Raw genomic sequence first — 20,667 nt, 5'->3', positions numbered from 1 at the left:
AAGATCAGCTGAGTAGAAGGGACCTCAAAGTTGCCGAGAAAAGTGCAGCAGCTGGACTGAGAACGGCAAAGCAGAATGAGAGCCACACAGATCAACTCTGAACCACCGGCCTGGAAACCACAGCCTGAGATGCCTGAGTGGGGGCTGGGCACTGAGACTCAGGATCCGGAGGTCAGTTCCTGGGAGAGGACTGGGGTTGCCAGTGTGGAGACATCCTAAGGGGCTAAAGAGCAGTGCGCCACAGGTGGGGGAGTGCTAGGGGCTGGAGAGTGGAACACCATGGCAGAGAGAACCTGGGAGAAGGTCCAGACCCAAAGGAGAGGCAAGGTGCCATTGTTGGGGAGGGTGAGAGGAGGGGCAGACCACCATAGGGAACTCCCTGCACCCGAGCCTGCGAGCATGCCCACAGGCTCTCAGAGGACAGGGCAGCTCTGGTACAGACTGCGTGCAGTGAGAAGCTTCTCACTCATTTACAGGAGATTGGGAGCTTCTTGTGCAGGCTACCGGTGGCCAGGCACCTCTTGAGTGGGCTAAGTGCATCAGGTGGCTAAGTGTGACACAGTGCCTACCAAGCACCATATGCTGTTGTTCTCACTCCCCTGGGAACACACTCACCCTACAGCTGCCACTGCCAAATGCTCTGGGTGGCACCCAGACACTTGGTCACTGTCCCTTCCCAAGACCCTACAACTAGGAACAGCTGGTGCAGCACCTCCTGCGTGGGCTAAGTGGGACAGGGGGCTTCTGGTATGGTCTGCAGGTGGCAGGGGCAAACCACTGCAGTTATCTCTGACTCCAGAGGTGGGTGTGGCCCACTGCCACTGGGGATAACTGAACAAAAATCACTTGCATCCCCAAACACCTCAGAAGGCACCACAGAGAAGTACATTACAATGGAACACCACCTGTTGTTGCTCTCTCTCCCCTGGGAGCACAGCCGCCCTGCTGCTGCTACTGCCAAATGCTCTGGGCAGTGCTCAGATGCTTCATCACTGTCCCTTCCCAGGAACCTACAACTAGGAGCAGCTTGTGCAGCACATCCTGTGGGGACTAAACAGGATGAGGTGCTTCTCGCATAGTCTACTGGAGGTGGGAGCAAAACACCACAGTTATCTCTGGCTCCAGAAGTAGAAGTGGCCCGCCACCACTAGGGGTCCATAAACAGGCACCTCTTGCAGCCCCAGTCACCTCAAGGGCACCACAGAGGAGGACATTGTGACTGAACACCACCCCTTGCACTCCCAGGAACACACCTGCCATGTTGCTGCCACTGCTGAATGCTCTGGGCAGTACCCACACACCTGATCTCTGTCACTTCCCAGGATCCGGCAATTAGGAGCAGGCTGTGTAGCACCTCCTATGTGGGCAAAGTGAGATGGGTTGCTTCATGCATGGTCTACAGGTGGCAGGGGCAAATTACCACAGTTATCAATGACTCCAAAGATGGTCATGGCCCGCTCCCACTAGGGGTCCCTGAACAGGCACCACGTGCAGTTCGAATCACCTCAGAGGAGGGCATTGTAATCACCTCAGAGGAGGCATTGTAAAACACTAACTGTTGTTGCTCTCACTCCCCTGGGAACATACACAACCTGCTGCTGCTACTGCCAAATGCTCTGGTCACTTTGTAGATCTGCCTAGAGCTCATTACCACTTACCAGGGCCCTGCAACTAGAAGTAGCCTGTGCCATCCTCCTGCAGGTCCTCACTGCTGTTGAGAGCCCAGCAACCAGACACTGATTTCTGGCCCTACCCATTGCCTCCTTCTGCCTGAAAACACACTGAGCATCCTGGGAATAACAGCCTTCTCACACCAAAGAAAGAAACAACAAATATTCAAACTCCCACTCTAAAAATAAATAATAACCCCTTAAAATACAAAGGGGTCCTCTCACATAGAAGTAGCCTTACAAGACTACAGTTTGGCTTCCCAACTCACAGAAAAAGAAAAACACAAGCAAGATGAAGAAGCACAGAAATCATTCCCAGTTAAAGTAACAAGAGAATTCACCTAAAGCAGTCAACAATGAACCAGACCTCTGCAGTCTGATAGACACTGAGTTTAAAAGGGAGACAGTGAAAATACTGAAGGAATTAAGGATGAATATCAAATAATTAAGAGAAGATATGAAAAGTAATGCAGATTCCCTTAGAAAGGAACTAGAAAATATAAGGAGGAGCCAAGAAAAAATAGAAAATTCATTTGCAGAGATGCAAACTGAGCTAAAGGCAATAAAAAGCAGAATGAATAATGCAGAGGAACGAATTAGTGACATGGAAGACAGAATAATGGAAATCATCCAATCAGGACAGCAAACAGAAAACCAAATGAAAAAACATGAAAGCATTATAAGAGATCGATGGGATAATATAAAGCAGGCCAATCTACACAAAATAGGAATTCCACAAGGAGAAGGAAAAGAAAAGGGGACTGAAAATATATTTGAAGAAATTACATGTGAAAACTTTCCAAGTCTAAAGGAAACTTATATCAAGATACAGGAAGCACAGAGGGCCCCAAAAAAGTTGAATCCAAACAGGTCCACACCAAGACATATTATAATAAAAATGGCAAAAGTTAAAGATAACGAGAGGATCTTAAAGGCAGCAAGAAAAAAGCAAAGCATTAATCATAAAGGAAACCCCATAAGGCCATCAGCTGATTTCTCTACAGAAACACCACAGGCCAGAAGGAAGATGTAAAATATATTTAAAGTACTGAAAGGAAAATATCTGCAACCTAGAATACTCTATCCAGCAAAAATATCATTTAAAATAGAAGGGGAAATAAAGAATTTCTCCAATAAACAAAAGCTAAAAGAGTACAGCAATACTAAACCCATTCTAAAAGAAATACTGAAAGGGCTTTTCTAAATTAAAAAAAAAAAAAAAAACACCTAAGAAACAGGATGGAGGAAGAAAGCAATCACTTAAATAAGCCAGTATACAGATCTAAACATGAAGATTTTTTTTTAAGACTTCAAAATCATACAATGTGGGGAAGGAAAGTAAGAAAATATAGATTCTTTTTTTATTTTAATGATGTGTTTGAGCCTATATGACTATCAGGCTAAAGCAAGCAGATATAGGAAGAGGTTAATGTACTTAAAAAACAGGGAAACCACAAATCAAAACAGAACATTACATTCACAAAAACTGAAAAGAAAAGTACTCAAGCATAAAATAAATGGAATTTATCCAACCAAAAAAATAAAGGAAGAAAAGATAAACATCGAATCAACTGGAAAACAAGGTTTAAAATGGCAATAAATACATATCTATCAATAATCACTTTAAATGTCAATAGACTGAATTCTCCAATCAAAAGACACAGACTGGCATATTGAATAAAAAAGCAAAAACCGGGAGTTCCCATCGTGGCGCAGTGGTTAGCGAATCCGACTAGGAACCATGAGGTTGCGGGTTCGGTCCCTGCCCTTGCTCAGTGGGTTAACGATCCGGCGTTGCCGTGAGCTGTGGTGTAGGTTGCAGACGCGGCTCGGATCCCGCGTTGCTGTGGCTCTGGCGTAGGCCGGTGGCTACAGCTCCGATTCAACCCCTAGCCTGGGAACCTCCATATGCCGTGGGAGCAGCCCAAGAAATAGCAATAACAACAACAACAACAACAAAAAAGACAAAAGACAAAAAAAAAAGCAAAAACCTTCAATCTGCAGTTTACAAGAGACCCACCTTAGAGCAAAGGACACATAGATTGAAACTGAGGGAATGGGAAAAGATATTTCATGCCAATGGACAGGACAGGAAAGCAGGAGTTGCAATCCTCATAGCAGACAAAATAGACTTTGTAATGAAGCCCATAAAGAAAGACAAAGAAGGACACTAATATTTAATGCTTAAAGAATCCATTCAAGAAGAGGCTATTCCAATCGTCAATATATGTGCGCCTAATATAGGAGCACCCAGATACCTACAACAAATACTAACAGACATAAAAGGAGAAACTGATGGGAATACAATCATAGTAGGAGACATTAACACCCCACTCACATCAATGGACAGATCCTCTAGACAGAAAATCAACAAGGCAACAGAGATCCTAAAGGACACAATAGAAAAGTTAGACTTAATCGACATTTTCAGGACATTACATCCAAAAAAATAAGAATATACATTCTTCTGAAGTGCACATGGAACATTCTCAAGGATTGATCACATACTGGGGCACGAAGCTAACCTCAACAAATTTCAGAGTATAGAAATTATTTCAAGTTCTTCTCTGACCACAATGGCATGAAACTAGAAATCAACCACAGGAAAAGCAATGAGAAGAAACTGACTACATGCAGACTAAACAACATGCTACTAAAAAACCAGTGGATTAATGAGGAAAAAAGGAAGGAAATTTAAAAAAAAAATACACCGAGACAAATGATAATGAAGACACAACCACTCAAAATCTATGGGATGCCACAAAACCACAGCAAATATAATACTCAATGGAGAAAATCTGAAAGCCTTCCCACTAAAATCTGGGACAGCAGGGATGCCCACTCTCACCACTGTTATTCAACATAGTATTGGAAGTCCTAGCCACAGCAATCAGACAAACAAAAGAAATAAATGGCATCCAAATAGGAAGAGAAGAGGTACATCTGTCACTGTATGCAGATGACATGATACTATATATAGAAAACCCTAAGGACTCAACCCAAAAACTACTTGAACTAATCAGCAAATTCAGCAAAGTAGCAGGATATAAGATTAACATTTAGAAACCAGTTGCATTTCTGTATACTAACAGTGAAATATTAAGACTATACTTTCAGGGACCATTTCTATCATCTATGAAATATTAGAAAAGGAATACAAAAACATAATACCTTTTAAAATTGCACCCCCAAAAATCAAATACCTGGGAATACACCTGACCAGTGAGGTAAAGGATTTATATGCTGAGAACTGTAAAACATTAATCAAGGAGATTAAAAAGGATTCAAGGAAATGGAAAGATATTCCATGCTCCTGGGTTGGAAAAATTAATATTGTAAAAATGGCCTTCCTACCCAAAGCAATCTATAGATTCAATGCAATCCCTATCAAATTACCCATGACATTTTTCACAGAACTAGAGCAAACACTCCAAAAATTTATATGGAACCGAAAAAGACCCAGAATTGCCAAAGCAATTCTCAGGAACAAAAATCAATCAGGAGGCATCACTTTCCCAGACTTCAGGCACTATTACAAAGCCACAGTAATCAAGACTGTGTGATACTGGCACTAAAACAGACAGACAGATCAATGGAACATAATACAGAATGCAGAAATAAACCCAGACACCTATGGTCAATTAATCTTTGACAAAAGAGGCAAGATTATAAAATGGGAAAAAGACAGTATTTTTCAGCACGTACTGCTGGGAAACCTGGACAGCTGCATACAAATCAGTTAAACTGGAATGCACCATCACACCACACATGAAAATAAACTCAAAATGCCTTAAAGACTCAAATGTAAGACAAGACACCATGAAACTCCTGGAAGAGAACATAGGCAAAACATTCTCTGACATCAACCTGACAAATGTTTTCTCAGGTCAGTTTCCCAAAGCAACAGAAATGAAAGCAAAAATAAACCAGTGGGACCTAATCAAACTGACAAGCTTTTGCACAGCAAAGGAAACCAAAAAGAAAACAAAAAGACAAGTTACAGAATGGGAGAAAATGGTTTCAAATGATGCAACAGACAAGGGCTTAATCTCTAAAATATATAAACAACTTATACAACTCAACAGCAAAAAAGCCAACAACCCAATGGAAAAATGGGCAAAAGACCTGAATAGACATTTCTCCAAAGAAGATATACAGATGGCCAACAAGCACTTGAAAAAAATGTTCATCATCACTGATTACTAGAGAAATGCAAATCAAAACCACCATGAGATACCACCTCACACCAGTCAGAATGGCCATCATTAATAAGTCCACAAATAAATGCTGGAGGGGGTGTGGAGAAAAGGGAACCCTCCTGCACTTTTGGTGGGAATGTAAGTTGGTACAACCACTATGGAAAACAGTATGGAGATACCTTAGAAAACTATAAATAGAACTACCATATGACCCAGCAGTCCCACTCTTGGGCTTATATCCAGACAATAATTTCTTTGAAAAAGACACATGCACCTGCATGTTCTTTGAAGCACTATTCACAATAGCCAAGACATGGAAACAACCCAAATGTCCATCGACAGATGAATGGATTAAAAAGATGTTGTATATGTGCACAATGAAATACTACTTGGCCATAAAAAAAGAACAACAAAAGGCCATTTGCAGCAACATGGATGGAACTAGAGACTCTCATCCTGAGTGAAATAAGTCAGAAAGAGAAAGACAAATACCATATGATATCACATATCTGGAATCTAATATATGGCACAAATGAATCTTTCCACAGAAAAGAAAGTCATGGACTTGGAGAAGAGACTTGTGGTTGCCAAGGGAGAGAGGGAGGGAGTGGGATGGATTGGGTTCTTGGGGTTAATCAATGTAAACTATTGCCTTTGGAATGGATTAGTAATGAGATCCTGCTGTGTAGGTAGCACTGGGAACTATGTCTAGTCACTTATGATGGAGCCTGATAATGTGAGAAAAAAGAATGTATACATGTTATGTATAACTGTGTCACCATGCTGTACAGTAGAAAATTGACAGAACATTGTAAACCAGCTATAATGAAAAAAATGAAAATCATTATATAATAAAAAATATGTAAAGACAGATTAAAAGAATGGGAAACTGTATACCTGGTCAACATTAATCTTAAAAAAAAGTAATGAAAGTATTAATATTTGGGACAAGGAATATTACTATGGAAATAGAGCAACATTTCATAAAGATGGATGGTAAAGTCATCAAGATGACATTTTAAATATGTGTGCACATAATTATAGATTTTGAAAATACATGAAGCAAAAGTGAATAGAAAGGTTATATATACAAATATGTAATTGTTAGAATTTTCAATATTCATCTCTCAGTAATAGAAAAAAGAGACAGAAAATCAATAAGTATGTAGATGAAATGAACAGCACTATCAAAGAGCATGATCTAATTGAAATTTATAAAACATGGCACTTAATGGCAAAAATGCACTCAATTCACCTGCATGGGGAATATTGAATTTGATAAAACACTTTTTAGGTTGTAAATCTAAAAAGAAAATAAGTCATACTGAGAGTATTTGTTGGCCACAAGAGAATTTGGAAAGAAATTATAAAAACATATCTCAAAATATACAAATATATGAAAATTAAACAATGTAATTCTAAGTAATCAGTATGTCAAAGAAAGAAAAGCATAAGTGTAACTAGAAAAAATATTTAAAATGAGGAAATGGTATATGCAAATCTGGGCTATGTAATTAAAATAATGCTACACAGAAATTTCTGTCTTTACATGCTATAATTGGGAGGAAAAAAAAAAGAGACCAAAGATCAAAGTACCTAAAGGAAGTAAATGGAAGGAAGAAAGAAAAATAAGAGTGGAAATCCTCAGATTTTATAGACACTAAAATAATACTAATTTATTACGAACGACTTGAGGCCAAAAAGTTTGGCAACTCAAGTGAAATAGATGAATTTTTGGAAGGAGAAAAATTAAAAAGAATAAATCAAGACAAAATATACAATTGAATAGTCTTACATCTATTAAAATATTACATTTGTAATAAAAATATTTGTCCACAAATAAAACTTAGCTTCATTTACGAGTTTTTTTCACATTTAAGTATGAAATAATGCAAATAACAAATACTACTTAAATTCTTTCTTAAAATTGAGCAGGGAGAACTTTTATCCAATTTATTCCATAAAGCCAATATTACAATAATATCATGACCAAAAAGTTGTAAAAAAAAAGTAGAAAAAAGAAAAATATAGAAAGAAATCCTTCATTAGATAGACACAAAGTCTTTAATAGAATATTAGCAAATGGAGTACAAATATACAAAGAAGTGTACTTCATTGTGCCAAGTTTGTATTTGCCTAAGCAACGCAGGTGTGCTTTAATATTCACCAATTAATTAGTATAATTCAACACATTAACCAAGTTAGAGAAGATATACTTGTTTCAATAGGAGAAAAACAAAGCAATTTCACAAATTTCCATATCCATTGTTGATACAACTCTCAGGTAACTCTGAATAGAAGGGGTTTTTCTCACATCGATAAAAAGTAGAACAAGCACACAAACAAAGGAACAAACCTGCATTTAACATCCTACTTAGATGTGAATGACTGTGGCTAGAAAAAGGCAAGAACCCACCATCTCCTCTATTTAACATTGTGTCAATATCAGCCTGTCCATGAAGGCAAGAAAGATAAATACAAGATATACAGACTGGAAATTAAGAGAGTTGTCTTTATTTTGGGGACGTCTTATTACTAGACTGGAGAAGGGAGTCTACAAAAATGCTACTAGAATCTGGAGACCCCTTCTCCATTTCACAAGGGCACAATCCTCATGTCTCATCCTGAACAAATCCCAGGGACAACATTGTGGTATACGGCTGCCATCCTCCCGTCCAGTAACCCATGGGGGAGGGCACACCCCATTCACACACCCTCCAGCCCTCAGGTACCTGTGAGGGTGGGGAGGAGAGGGGTCAAGGGAGAGACTCAAAAAGGGTGGAATTTTGCTTTGGAAGATCAAGTCAAACTCCTCCTTACATGTTGTCATGCTAAGAATAAAGTCTGGGAGACTGGGTAGTCATCAGTGCACAGGTGTGAGAAGGTCACTCAAGGTCAGGGGAAGAACTGTCCAAAAGGGGTACGGGTCAGTGTCCAGTACCACAGGGAAAGGAGATGGTGCCCCCATCAGCCATGGTGAAAACCTCTTACTACATGGGACATTGGCTCCAGGGCATGGAATGAGCTCTGGTCCAGGCTAAGAAATATTAAAAGAAAGACCCGAAGAACCAAATTTATTCCAAGTAACCTAATATCCCAGAACAACAAAGCACAAGATTATTTACAGGAATGTAAAGTTACCTAGCACCTAACAAAGTAAATTCAAACATAAACAAGAATTTACCTGGCATACAAAGAAGCAGGGCTATATGATCCATGATGAGAAAAATCAGTTGAAATCCATCAGAAATGGCATGAATACTAGAATTAGTAAACACGGCATTGAAATAGTTATTACATCTGTATTCTATATTTTTTAAAATAGAAGTAGAGATATAAAAGCTATTAAAAAGACCCAAATCAAGGATTTAGAGGAAAAAATTAAATTGTGTAAAACACAAAAAATATAGGATTGTGAAAAATAGCTAACAGATATAACTGAAGAAAAGATTGGTGAACATGAAGCAGGTGTCCAAAATAAACCATAGAGGGAAAAAAGATATATGTGAATGTGGATATATGAAACAGAAGATTTTGAGATTTGGAACAATTTCAACTATTCTAATACATGTGTATTTGGAGTCCTCAAAGGTTGGGAGAGGTTAGGAGAAAGACAAAAAATATTTGAAGAATAATGACATTTTTAAAAAATTAATGAAAACTAATAAATAAGGTACATATTGAAGATCAACAAAACTCAAACTTAAGAACACGGATAAAACTCCATCATGTGCATTATAATCACATTGGTAAGAAAAAGAAAAAGTAAAAAGCAGCTAGAGAAAAGAGACATTTCATGTCATGCAACTAAGATAGAACAACAGCAGATTTCTAGTCAGAAACAAAGCAAGTGGAAAATAGTAGGACAACACCTTAAAGTACCGAAAAGTCAACTTTGAATACTACATCCTTTCCAAAACAGAGGTAAAACAACTCTGATTTAACCACATAAAAGCTTGAAATAATTCAGTTGAATTACTGACTTGCATAAGAAAGATTAAAGGAAATCTTCCAGACAGAATAAAAATGATATTTTGGGGCATGTGGATCTAAATAAATAAACAAATAGCCCTAACAGAGACTGCCAAATTGGATAAAAATATCAATACCTGCTTATACAGTGCCTAAGAAAAGCCATTTAAAAAACAGACATAAGTAGTTCCCATTGTGGCTCGATGGGTTAATAACCAGACATAGTGTCCATGAGAATGCAGGTTCAATCCCTGGCCTTGTTCAGTTGGGTTAAGGATCCAGCATTGCCACAATTGTGGCATAGGCTGTAGATGCAGCTCAGATCTGGTGTTTCCATGGCTGTGGAATAGGCAGGCAGCTGCGGCTCCTATTCAACTCCTAGCCTGGGAATTTCCATATGCTGCAGGTGAGGCATTAAAATGAAGAAAAAAAAATTTTTAGGGAGTTCCCATCGTGGCTCAGCAGAAACAAATCTGACTGGTATCCATGAGGACGCAGGTTTGATCCTGGCCTCACTCAGTGGGTTAAGGATCCAGCATTGCCATGGGCTATGGTATAGGTCACATATGATGCTCATATCTGGCATTGCTATTGCTATGGTGTAGACCGGCACCTGCAGCTCTGATTCTATCCCTAGCCTGGGAACCTCCATATGCTGTAGGTTTGGCCATAAAAAAAATAAATAAACTAAAATAAAATGAAGAAAATTTTTAAAAATAAATTAAAAGTAAAAAACTGTAAAAAGATATACTCAGCTGGCTCCTGTCAAAGAAGGCTGGGATGATTATATTAACAGCAGACAAAGAATTTTACCATGAAAGAAGGTTATTCCATGATATAATGATGAGTTTATCTAGAGCACATAACTGCAGTTCCTGTTATGGCTCAGCGGTAATAAACCGGGCAAGTATCCATGAGAATGAGGGTTCGATCCCTGACCTAACTCAGTGGGTTAAGGATCCGGGCTTGCTGTGAGCTGTGGGATAGTTCACAGACTTGGCCTGGATCTCAAGTTGCAGTGGCTGTGGCAGCTGTAGCTCTGATTCGACCCCTAGCCTGGGTACTTCCATACGCTACATGTGTGTCCCCCATCCCCAAAGACACATAATCACCCTAAACCTTTTGCACCCAATAATACTTTCAACAACAAATCAAGGCAAAAACTCTTAGAACCACAAGGATGAAAAAGCCCACAGTTTTAATACCAGTTTTTGATATTCTTCCCCCCATAAGTCACATAAATACAGGGAAAACCAGTGAAGGCATAGAAGTTATGAAAACATTAGCAATCAACTTGACACAACTGACACTGATTGACTATTACACCCCAAACAGCACAAAAAGCATTTCTTTTCAATTGCATCCAGAATGTTTTTCAAGTTTGACCATATTATTGGTCATAAAAATTTTATCAGGAGTTACCTGTAGCTCAGTGGGTTAAGGATCTGACATCATCACTGCAGTGGCTCAGGTTGCTGCTCTGGCGCTAGCTTGATCCCTGGCCTGGGAACTTCTGTATGGCACAGGTGCTGAAAAAAAAAAAAAAATCCCACACACCTCAATCAATTTAAAAACCTAAAGTAATATCAAAATATGTTCTCTGACCCCAAGGCAATTTTATTAGGAATCAGTAACAGAAAATTCCCAATTATCTAGAAACTAAATAATACATGTACAAACAACCCTTCAGATCAAAGAAGAAATCGGCACTGAAATTAGAAAATATTTTGAGCTGAATGAAAATGAAAATATTACATTCAAAGCAAAATAAATTGAAGTCAGGAAATGATGTGCTATGGCACAGAAGCTGTCCCAAACTTCACTCTGTCTCTTCACTTGGCTGGTCCAGACTTACATCCTTTACAGTAAACTCTAACCATAGTAACAGTGCTTTGCTGGGCTGTGAGTCATCAGAGTGAGTTGTTGAACCTGAGGAAGGTGCGGAAAGCCTCTGCAGCCTTTAGGCAGAGTTTGGGCTGCCTCAGACCTGTAAAGGGGCTGGCATCTGAGGGCATCTGGGGGAGAACTGCGCCTAGAACTTGCAGGTGGTCAGTGTCAGAACATGTTAGAGAATCAGCCAGTGTAAGTCACTGCACTAACCCGCTGAAGTAGAGAAACCATGTGATCATCTCAGTTGATGGAGACATGGAAGTTTTCAAAACCCAAGGCTTATTCCTAATTAAAACTCTGAGCTATCAGCCTAATAAGAGGACTCCATGAAAATCTACAGTTAATATCAAACTTAATGGTGAAAGATTCAATAATTCCCTTCAAAATTAGTAACAAGAAAAGGACATATGGTCTTTATCTTCATAGTTTTGGAACTTTTAAACAATTAAATAAGCGAGAAAATTAAATATAAGACATCCAGATTGAACAGAAATAAGCAAAACTGTTTTTCTTCACTGATATCATGCTTATCTAAGTTAAAGAAAGACAGAAACTACAAAACACAACCACACAGTAGAAATAATGATTGTGTTTAGCAAGTTTGCAGGATACAAATTCAGTATACAAAAATTCATCTTGCCTGGCACTCAGATTGTTTTTTAAATAGCTGCACCCACATTATATGGAAGTTCCCTGGCCAGGGGTTGAACCTGAGCTGCTGCAGTCGGATTCTTAACCCACTGTACCACAGCAGGAACTCCATGGCACTCAGATCTTGATATCAAATATCATTCTCCAATATAAGGATCCAGTGATCCCTGGAAAATGGATGTGAGACTGAGGCAGGGAACAGACAAGAGAAGTCACGAGCCAGAAAATATGGGCAACAGCAACAAACCCACAGTGATGGGGTCATGTCCAAGAGATGCAGGAGCCAACAGAACATGCACTCAAATGGCCAAAACTAAAATAGAATTGAGCAGCAAAATTCAGTGTTGGACTATAACCCAGGGTATGAAATTAACATCCCCAAGTCCACACTGGTATAAATAAAAATACACTGGGAAGGTGGGACGAATCCCCACACAGAGGAACCCCAAGCACATCCCACAGATGCTCCTCCTCAGGCAGGGATGGCATTTCCAAGCCCTCAGGTGTGACTGGCTTGGTGACTGCCTTGACAAGGGTGCAGCCTGGAAGGGGGAGGAGGAACTTTGCAGTGGAGACACCTGATATCCATGGCCCAGCTGGTGACCAAGTCCAACTAACAAGGCACCTCTTGTTGGTCAGAGAATCCCAGGAAAGTGTTAAGAGATGGCACATTGCCTCTGTGATCACCTGTCCGCCCAAACATCTGTAAAATCAGTCTAAACGTGAGGAAAATAGACAACCCCAGTGAGGGACAGTGTGCAGAACACCTGAGCAGTACCCCTTGTGACTGTGAAATTATCCAAAACAAGGAAAGTCTAAGAGAATGTCACAGCAGGAGGAAGCCAAGGAGACGTGAGGGTTGAATGCAATGTGGTTTTCTGGATGGGGACCCAGAACAGAGAAAGGGCGTTAAAGGAAAAATGAAGAAACTTTGAGTAAACTCTGAACTTTAGTCAATAATAATCAATCAATATAGGCCCATTAATTGTGACAAGTGTACCGTAGTAACAAAAGATTTGACCGTGGGGGTAGAAATATGGGGTCTCTTCTCAGTTTTTCAGTAAATCTTAAACTGTCCTGAAAAATAAAGTCCACTTGAAAATATGTATCAATGCCAAAAACTGAATTGTATTCTGTAATACCTACAAAGGATATTTGGAATTTAAGGATTTTAAAATACTATTTAGAACAAGAGAAAATTATAAAATATTTAGCAATAAATTAGGCAAAAGATAGGTAACATCTACATACTGAAATCTCTCAAAAACTGAGAGACAAATCCTAAATAATAAAGAAAATAACCTTCCTAGGGGTCATAAGACTCAATGTACTTACTTCTCACCAAATATCTCTACAGATCCAATGCCACCCCCAAATCCCAGCAATATTCTTAGAAATTGATAAAATCACTTAAAAATTCATAAGGAAATGCAAAAACCAAACTTGCAAGCAGCCTAACCCTGCTTGCTTTAAGCCTTGGACCACAGTGGAAGCAAATGAGTTTGTCCTGAGCACAGCCACACATCCGTGAGGAGGAGGGAGCCCAGAGAAAGGCCTACAGGTAACTGCTTCCCCACAGAAGAGCAAACAATCCACATCATTCTGGATCACCTATGTCTATTTTTAAAAACAAAGTTAGTCTCACCATGTACAAAACGTGACCCAAAATGCATTGTAAAAATAAATGTAAAACTAAAAATTATAAAACTTGGAGAGGCAAACACAGGAAGAAATCTTGCGTACCTTGGACTGGGCAGGATTCTAACTCAGCCTGTGTGAGCACCAGCACCCACCCCACTCCCAGGGGTGGGAGCCTTTGTGCTCTGGCCCCTGTGGAAGCCACCAGGCATGGGGGAAGCGATGCATCCTTCCCGCTGCTCTAAGCAGCCCTCACAGGCTAGGTCGGGGGTAAGCCAGAATCCCAGTATGTGTTCATGCTTCAGGCTTTTCCTTTTCAGCAGAACTAGTTTCTAATTTCTCATCTAAACAAGTCTGGCATCAGCTCCCTGGTGCCTCCTGTTCCTTGGCCAATGTGTAAGATGTGGCTCCCTTACCCTTCAGGCTCCTGCAGACCCTCAGGGGGATGGGGGCATGGATCCCTCCTCACAGGTATCAGTTCATGACACGCATTCCTTATGATGTGTGTGCCTGTGTGTACATGTGTGTCTTTCTGTGCCTTGTGTACTTGTGTTCCTGTGTGCATGTGTGTACACCTGTGCATATGTACGTGTGTGTGTGCATGCATGTGTCTGCACAGGTGTGTCTGTATGTGCTTGTGTGTCTGTGCACTGTGTACATGTGCGCATGTGTACATGTGTGTCTTGTGTACCCTGTGTACACGTGTCTATGTATATGTGTGTCTCTGTGTACATGTGTGCATGCATACACGTGTGTGCTTTGTATACCTATGTGTCTGTGTGTGCATGTGTCTGTGCACAGGCACATGTATACATGTGTACGAGTGTGCCTATGTGTACATGCATGTGCCTTGTACATGTGTCTCTATGTGTGTTGTGCACATATGTGCATCTGTATATGTGTGTATGCATGTGACCGTGTGTACATACATGTGCCTATGTGTGCATGCATGGGTGCGTGAGAGAGTTACACAGAGAAGGAAAGGACTTCCTGCCTTTGGATGGTCCACCTGGGAAGAGGTCCCAGAGGGGGTGGCAGGGCCTGCATGTTCCATGGCAGAACTGCCCCTGCTTCCTCCCAGCTCAAGCCCTGCCCCCTTTCTCCCTGTGGTGCTCCTTTTGCCCTTCTTTGTTCCCAGGGCTGACTTCCTGGTTCATCCTACAAACTGACCATTTCCAATGTGAGCCTAACATCTATTTCTCTCAGTATGTTATTCACCTAAAATACTGCTAACCCTGGCATTTTAGCAGCTCAGAATTTCAGTGCTGTAACTGGTCTGATTTCACTGAAAAATGCCTCCACTTGAAGTGCCCTTATGATCACAGTTGGCCCCATCCCAAGTCTCTGTGCCAAAGGGAGGAAGACCAAGCTGGAGGTCTTCAGAGTTTTCTTGGGACCACCCAGAGGGGGGATGAGGGGAGTGAGAGCCTAGGTCTCTAAGTGCAATTACAGGTGTGGCCTCTTGTCTATCCTGCAGATGCAAGTATAGTAGTGGACAGATCTAGGTGAGAAGGCAAGGACCATGTCACCTGCTTGTCAGGAACCTGTGCAGACTGGGCTGAGGTGGGGGTGGAGGAGCCGGCACCACCCTGTGGAAGGGCCCAGGCCTAGATGCAGCAGGAAGGATAGAAAGCCCACCCCTTCACACATACATGCATGCTTACAGGTGCACACAATTGTACACACAATCATCTTCACAGAGCCACCCCATAAGACAAACCATCTGTTCTGGGCACATCTATGGTTTACACTGAAACTATCAAAACCATTTTAAGAACATCTGGTAGCAGGTGGAGAGAGGGGGTTCAAGGTAGCTTGGTGCTGTGACTCTCTGAGTGCGCCCTGCAGCTAGCCAGCAGGTCCCAGCACCCAGACACACATTTGCTAGAGTCACAACCCCTCACCTCAAATGCGTTCATTTTCCAGAATCAGCTTCATTCCCCAAATGCAGAGGCCTTCCCTCCATCTCCTTCTTCATAGGACTCCACAGTCCAGGGCACCCAGCACAGTGCAGGCACAATGGTGCCCCTACCTGCCCTCACCCTCCACTTCCTATGCTCTCTCCTGCCCCCTCCTGACCTTAAGCTCCTGCTCACGCTTCATTCACCTCATCCCACCCTGCCTTCCTGCATCCGTGTCTTCAGGGCCAGCATCCTAGGGATGCCCATAGTGGCTCTCACTGGATCTGCAGCTCTGTCTGCGTTTCCAGCATTGCCTTTGGAGATGGAGAATGAGGCAGAGGAGGATGGTCCAGCAGGGATGAGGCTGGTTTGTAGGACCCCCATGTAATTCCTGTGGCAGATCCTCCTCCATCTCTCAGCCCTCCCAGAGTCAGAAAACCTGGCTTCAGCCTCAGTTCCTTCCAGGGCTTAACTTTCCAGAGTCAGCTTTGAGTCATGAGTTCTTGTAAGTCTCATCTTCCTGCAGGAGCAACCCAGTGATATCACACACTGTCCGCTTTCTACTACATGTCTCTCTATTGATTTTTAGGTACATGTATTAAGTCCTCTCCCTGATCTGCTCTGGTTGAGGCCAGGGACACCCAGGGAAGAAACAGCATGCAGACCCATTCCCTGGGCAGCTCCAAAACTGAGTTTCCATGAATAAAACTCAGTTTTGGGTCTTAAAGCATTTTCTGAGTGATGCTTTAAGAAACATTGCTGGATGTCCATCTCACAAGACAGACCAGGGACTCACAAGCAGGGGTGGAAGGCAGTGGTGGGTGGTGCTCAGAGAAATCCATCATAAGTGCCCACAGTTGCGGTGTGATTCAACCTGGCAAATAAGCACCAAGCTCCCAGGCTTCTCCCCACGAACCTGCCACCAGAGTGATTGTGCATAAGGATGATTGGTCATTCCCTGAACCCACCCAGGGTGCCTCCAGACACTGTCTCCTGGGGAACCCTCACCAGTCCTGAGTGTGTACAAAGTAATATTGGTTTTATAGAGAAAATGAAGGCGCAGAGCCATCTAATAACTGGCCAAGGTGATGCCAGGTCAGGTATAAACACAGGTTTCTCTAAACCTGGGGATAATGCATGTGGTTACTGCTTACAAAAAAACAATGTCTTACATAGATGTTCATTTCTTTGTGCTGGTTCTTCTGCTATTTCTCATCCTCAGCCCTCATTTCAGACGGAGGGATTAGACCCTTTCCTTGACTCAGAGGCAGCCCTCCAAGGAGAGATGTGTGGTCACAGTCATCAGGACCAAAGGACAAAGTCCCATCAGATCAACGTGTCTGCCTCCCTAGAAACATAACACTTAGAGCGAAAAGTTAGGATGCATGAGCTGGGAGGGTAAGTGGTCATTTCATGTCCTGGGCAAGAATGAGGGCATGACTGTTACACTCATGTAAGGGGATGTGATAGGATGTGGGGGTGTCAGATGAAGTGTTGATTTTGTGGCCACAGATGATGTTTTTTATTCATCCTCAATCAATATGACCCAAGGCAATGGCCCCAACCCCACATTTGGGACAGCATAACTGAGGGTCACCCTGAAGTGCTGAGGCCCTTCTGACTCTGGAGTCTCCCCTGAGAGCAGTGGGGTTGAGCTGGAGAGGTCTCCCTGCCTCCGAGGGGCCTGGATCACTGGATCCCAGCCTGGGAAGGCCTCTGGGGGCTGCAACTTGGCAGATGCCTGAGTGATCATCAAGACAAATCTCCACTGAGCTGGGATACAAAAGGCAGCACTGGCGAGGCTCTAAACAGAGTGAAGGGAGATGATATGGGCTTAGTCTCTGCCCTGGAGCCTGGCACAGGCTCCCCAACTCCTTGGGATTTCCTGGGTGATGGGAGCATCTTTTGTTCTAATGAGCATCTTTTGGCTCCTGGTCACCAAAAAGACCAACTATGATCAAGAGCTTGGAATTTTTGGCCCCCACCTACTCATCCTCCAGAGCCTCGCCCACTCACAACATTAATGGGTTACTCATGCCTAAGTGAGGACGCCTGGTAAAGCCCCCTCATGTGGGGTCGCTTGGTTGGGGAAAGAAAGCCATGCATGGTGTGGAGCTAGGAGTGTGGGCATCGAGTGAGAACGAAGCAGGAACACAGGAGGAAGGGTGAGGATCCTGCTCAGGTGGGGCTCAGGAAAGAATTGCATCCTTGTCACTCTCCTCCTGAGGTTTTGATGACAGAGCAGAGGGGAGACATCAGATCCCAGGGCCCAGAACCCACCCCTCCCAGCAGGTGGCCCTTCTTCCCTTTGCTGAAATGTGAGGGACCTAAACCTCGAACTCAGAGTGGGGTGTCCTTTCAAAAGGATGCCCCCCAAAGGATGTAAGTGGCACACAGGTTGTACCCATGGACATGGATTATCTGACCTTTCCCACATAAGGCACAGAATAACAGATCATTTTGCAGACTAGGAAGCCGGAGACAGGAGGGTCAGTCTTTGATTCCCGACTCAAGACTGGGTCTTCTTCTACCCTGATCCCTCTGCTGCTTCCAGACCAGCTCTTTGTTGGCAGCTGGAGAGATGGGGGCACAGGACGCCTCACCTCACCTTCCTGGCTCCCTCCTGCCTTCTTCCTGGACAGTCACCCTCGCAGGCCCAGTGCCACCAGGGGCAGGTGCCACATGTCAGGCAGTGAGCGAAGCTTTCTGCAGACCAAGCTCTGTCCCACTTCCCTATACCAAGACCCCAGCTCCGTGGAGGTACCAGCCTTCCTTACTTTCCCAAGGACAGGGAGGAAAGAGAGGGTGAACAGTAACTCGAAACCAAGTCACAACAGAGAGAAACAACGCCCCCCCCGCCACTTTGTTTTCCTGGTCTAAAGGGTGATTTGCAAAAAAGACAAATACCAGCATAACCTCTGGGTCAAGTGCATTTTGGCTGCCCTGCAACAAACAACCTACCATCCTGCACATTTACTCTCATTAGCAAAAGTCAAATGCATCAAAAGCATTAAAATTAAGGTATTAAGTCCAATTATCATGTCACAGCTGTTGGGGGAAGTTGTCAGTGCTTATTTATTCATTAGCTCAGAGAGAATTTCAGTGACTCCCTTGCTATATGTTGCTATATAAGATTTTTTTTTTTACTTCTTCCTCCTCTTGTGTATTAAAAAAAAAAAAAAAAACTTGCTCAGGTTTTCATTTATTCACAGTGCAGAGGCCTGGGCCCATTCCCTCCCCACACTCTATGTCAGGGCCTGGCCAGCCGTTGGCTGAGTTGTGGGGACAGGGTGACCGGGTTGAGGAAGTCTGGGCACTGTTCGGCTGCCGAGTCCCTGAAGATGCCCTAGGTCCCTGGGGGAATTCATAACAGGCACTCATGGCCTTCACTGTCAGTCCCCAAGGGGTGGGGTCCACAGAGACCAGGGCATCTAGGGAACAACACACTGGCTCTCATGCACGAAGCTGCCGGCCACATCTTCAGGCTAGTCTCCTCCTGGACAGAATGCTCATCTGCAAGTGTCTGCTGGGTGAATGAGTGAATGACAATCTTCCTGACAACCCCTTCACCGTGCGTGTTTGGGGAGGTGTGTCACAGCCCCCATCGGCACCCAGGTTGGGGGTCTTGATCTCCTAGGGTGGTTGCAGGGCCATGACCCTCTTCAGAGAGAGGCTTTGCATGACCCCCTGCCCCCTCCCTCACTAGACCCTGCCCCCCATCCAGGGAACATCCCTGAAGCATGAAGCTGTGGTGAAGGATGCTCCCTGGGGGTGCACAGAATAGGGGTTCAGGTGTCTCTAGCCCCCTTTCTCTGAGGATAGAACCAAAGAAGAGACAGGAGGGTATTGGTTGTCACAGAAGCCAGAACCCAGAGGTCCCAGAACCCAAGGCCCTCTGTGCCACACCCAAGACCTGATGGGCATGGGGACCAGCCAAATTCTGCATGTTTGGGAAGTGGGCCAGCTGGTCCTGGATCCCCCTGGTCTTGAGCCAAAGTGTCTCTCAAAGCATGGAGGATTCCAGGGTTCCCTGATGGCCAGGGGAGAACAGAGCTGGACAGCACAGGGGTTCTTCATCCACTGAGCTGGCTGTTCACCTAAATGTCCATCGACAGAGGAGTGGATCCAGAAGATGTGGTACATATACACAATGGCGTATTACTCAGCCATCAAAAGAACGAAATACCAGCATTTTTAGCAACATGGATGGACCTAGAAACTATCATGTTAAGTGAAGTCAGCCATACAATGAGACACCAACATCAAATGCTTTCACTGACATGTGGAATCTGAAAAAAGGACAGACGGAACTTCTTTGCAGAACAGATGCTGACTCACAGACATTGAAAAACGTATGGTCTCCTGAGCAGGTGTGGCACTTGGGAAAGTTCTTCTTAGTCTTTCCCTCAAGTCCCCATTCTTGAGTCTTGGAGCCTTAAGTCTGAAGAATGGTGATAACGGAAGGGCTTGGGGTGGTGGCCTCCTTGTCCCAGGTTCCCAAACCAGCTCCTTGTTACCTTGCTGGGCTTGCAGTTACTATACATGGCTGATTCCAGCCAATTTGCAGGCACAGACCCAGCCTCACTTGCCCCTAGGGAATATCTCCCTGATTCTAAACTCCCTGAGCTTTTAGTCATCACTGGCAGGGCTTTGTATTTAAACCACCAGACACAGACACGGAGGCAGCCAGTGAAGGAGTGAGCAGAGGGGCCTGCTGATGGGGCATATGCCCATCAAGGCCCTGCT

The sequence above is a fragment of the Phacochoerus africanus genome, chromosome 11 (assembly GCF_016906955.1).
Source record: "Phacochoerus africanus isolate WHEZ1 chromosome 11, ROS_Pafr_v1, whole genome shotgun sequence".
NCBI lineage: Eukaryota > Metazoa > Chordata > Mammalia > Artiodactyla > Suidae > Phacochoerus > Phacochoerus africanus.
This window is presented reverse-complemented; position numbering follows the sequence as displayed.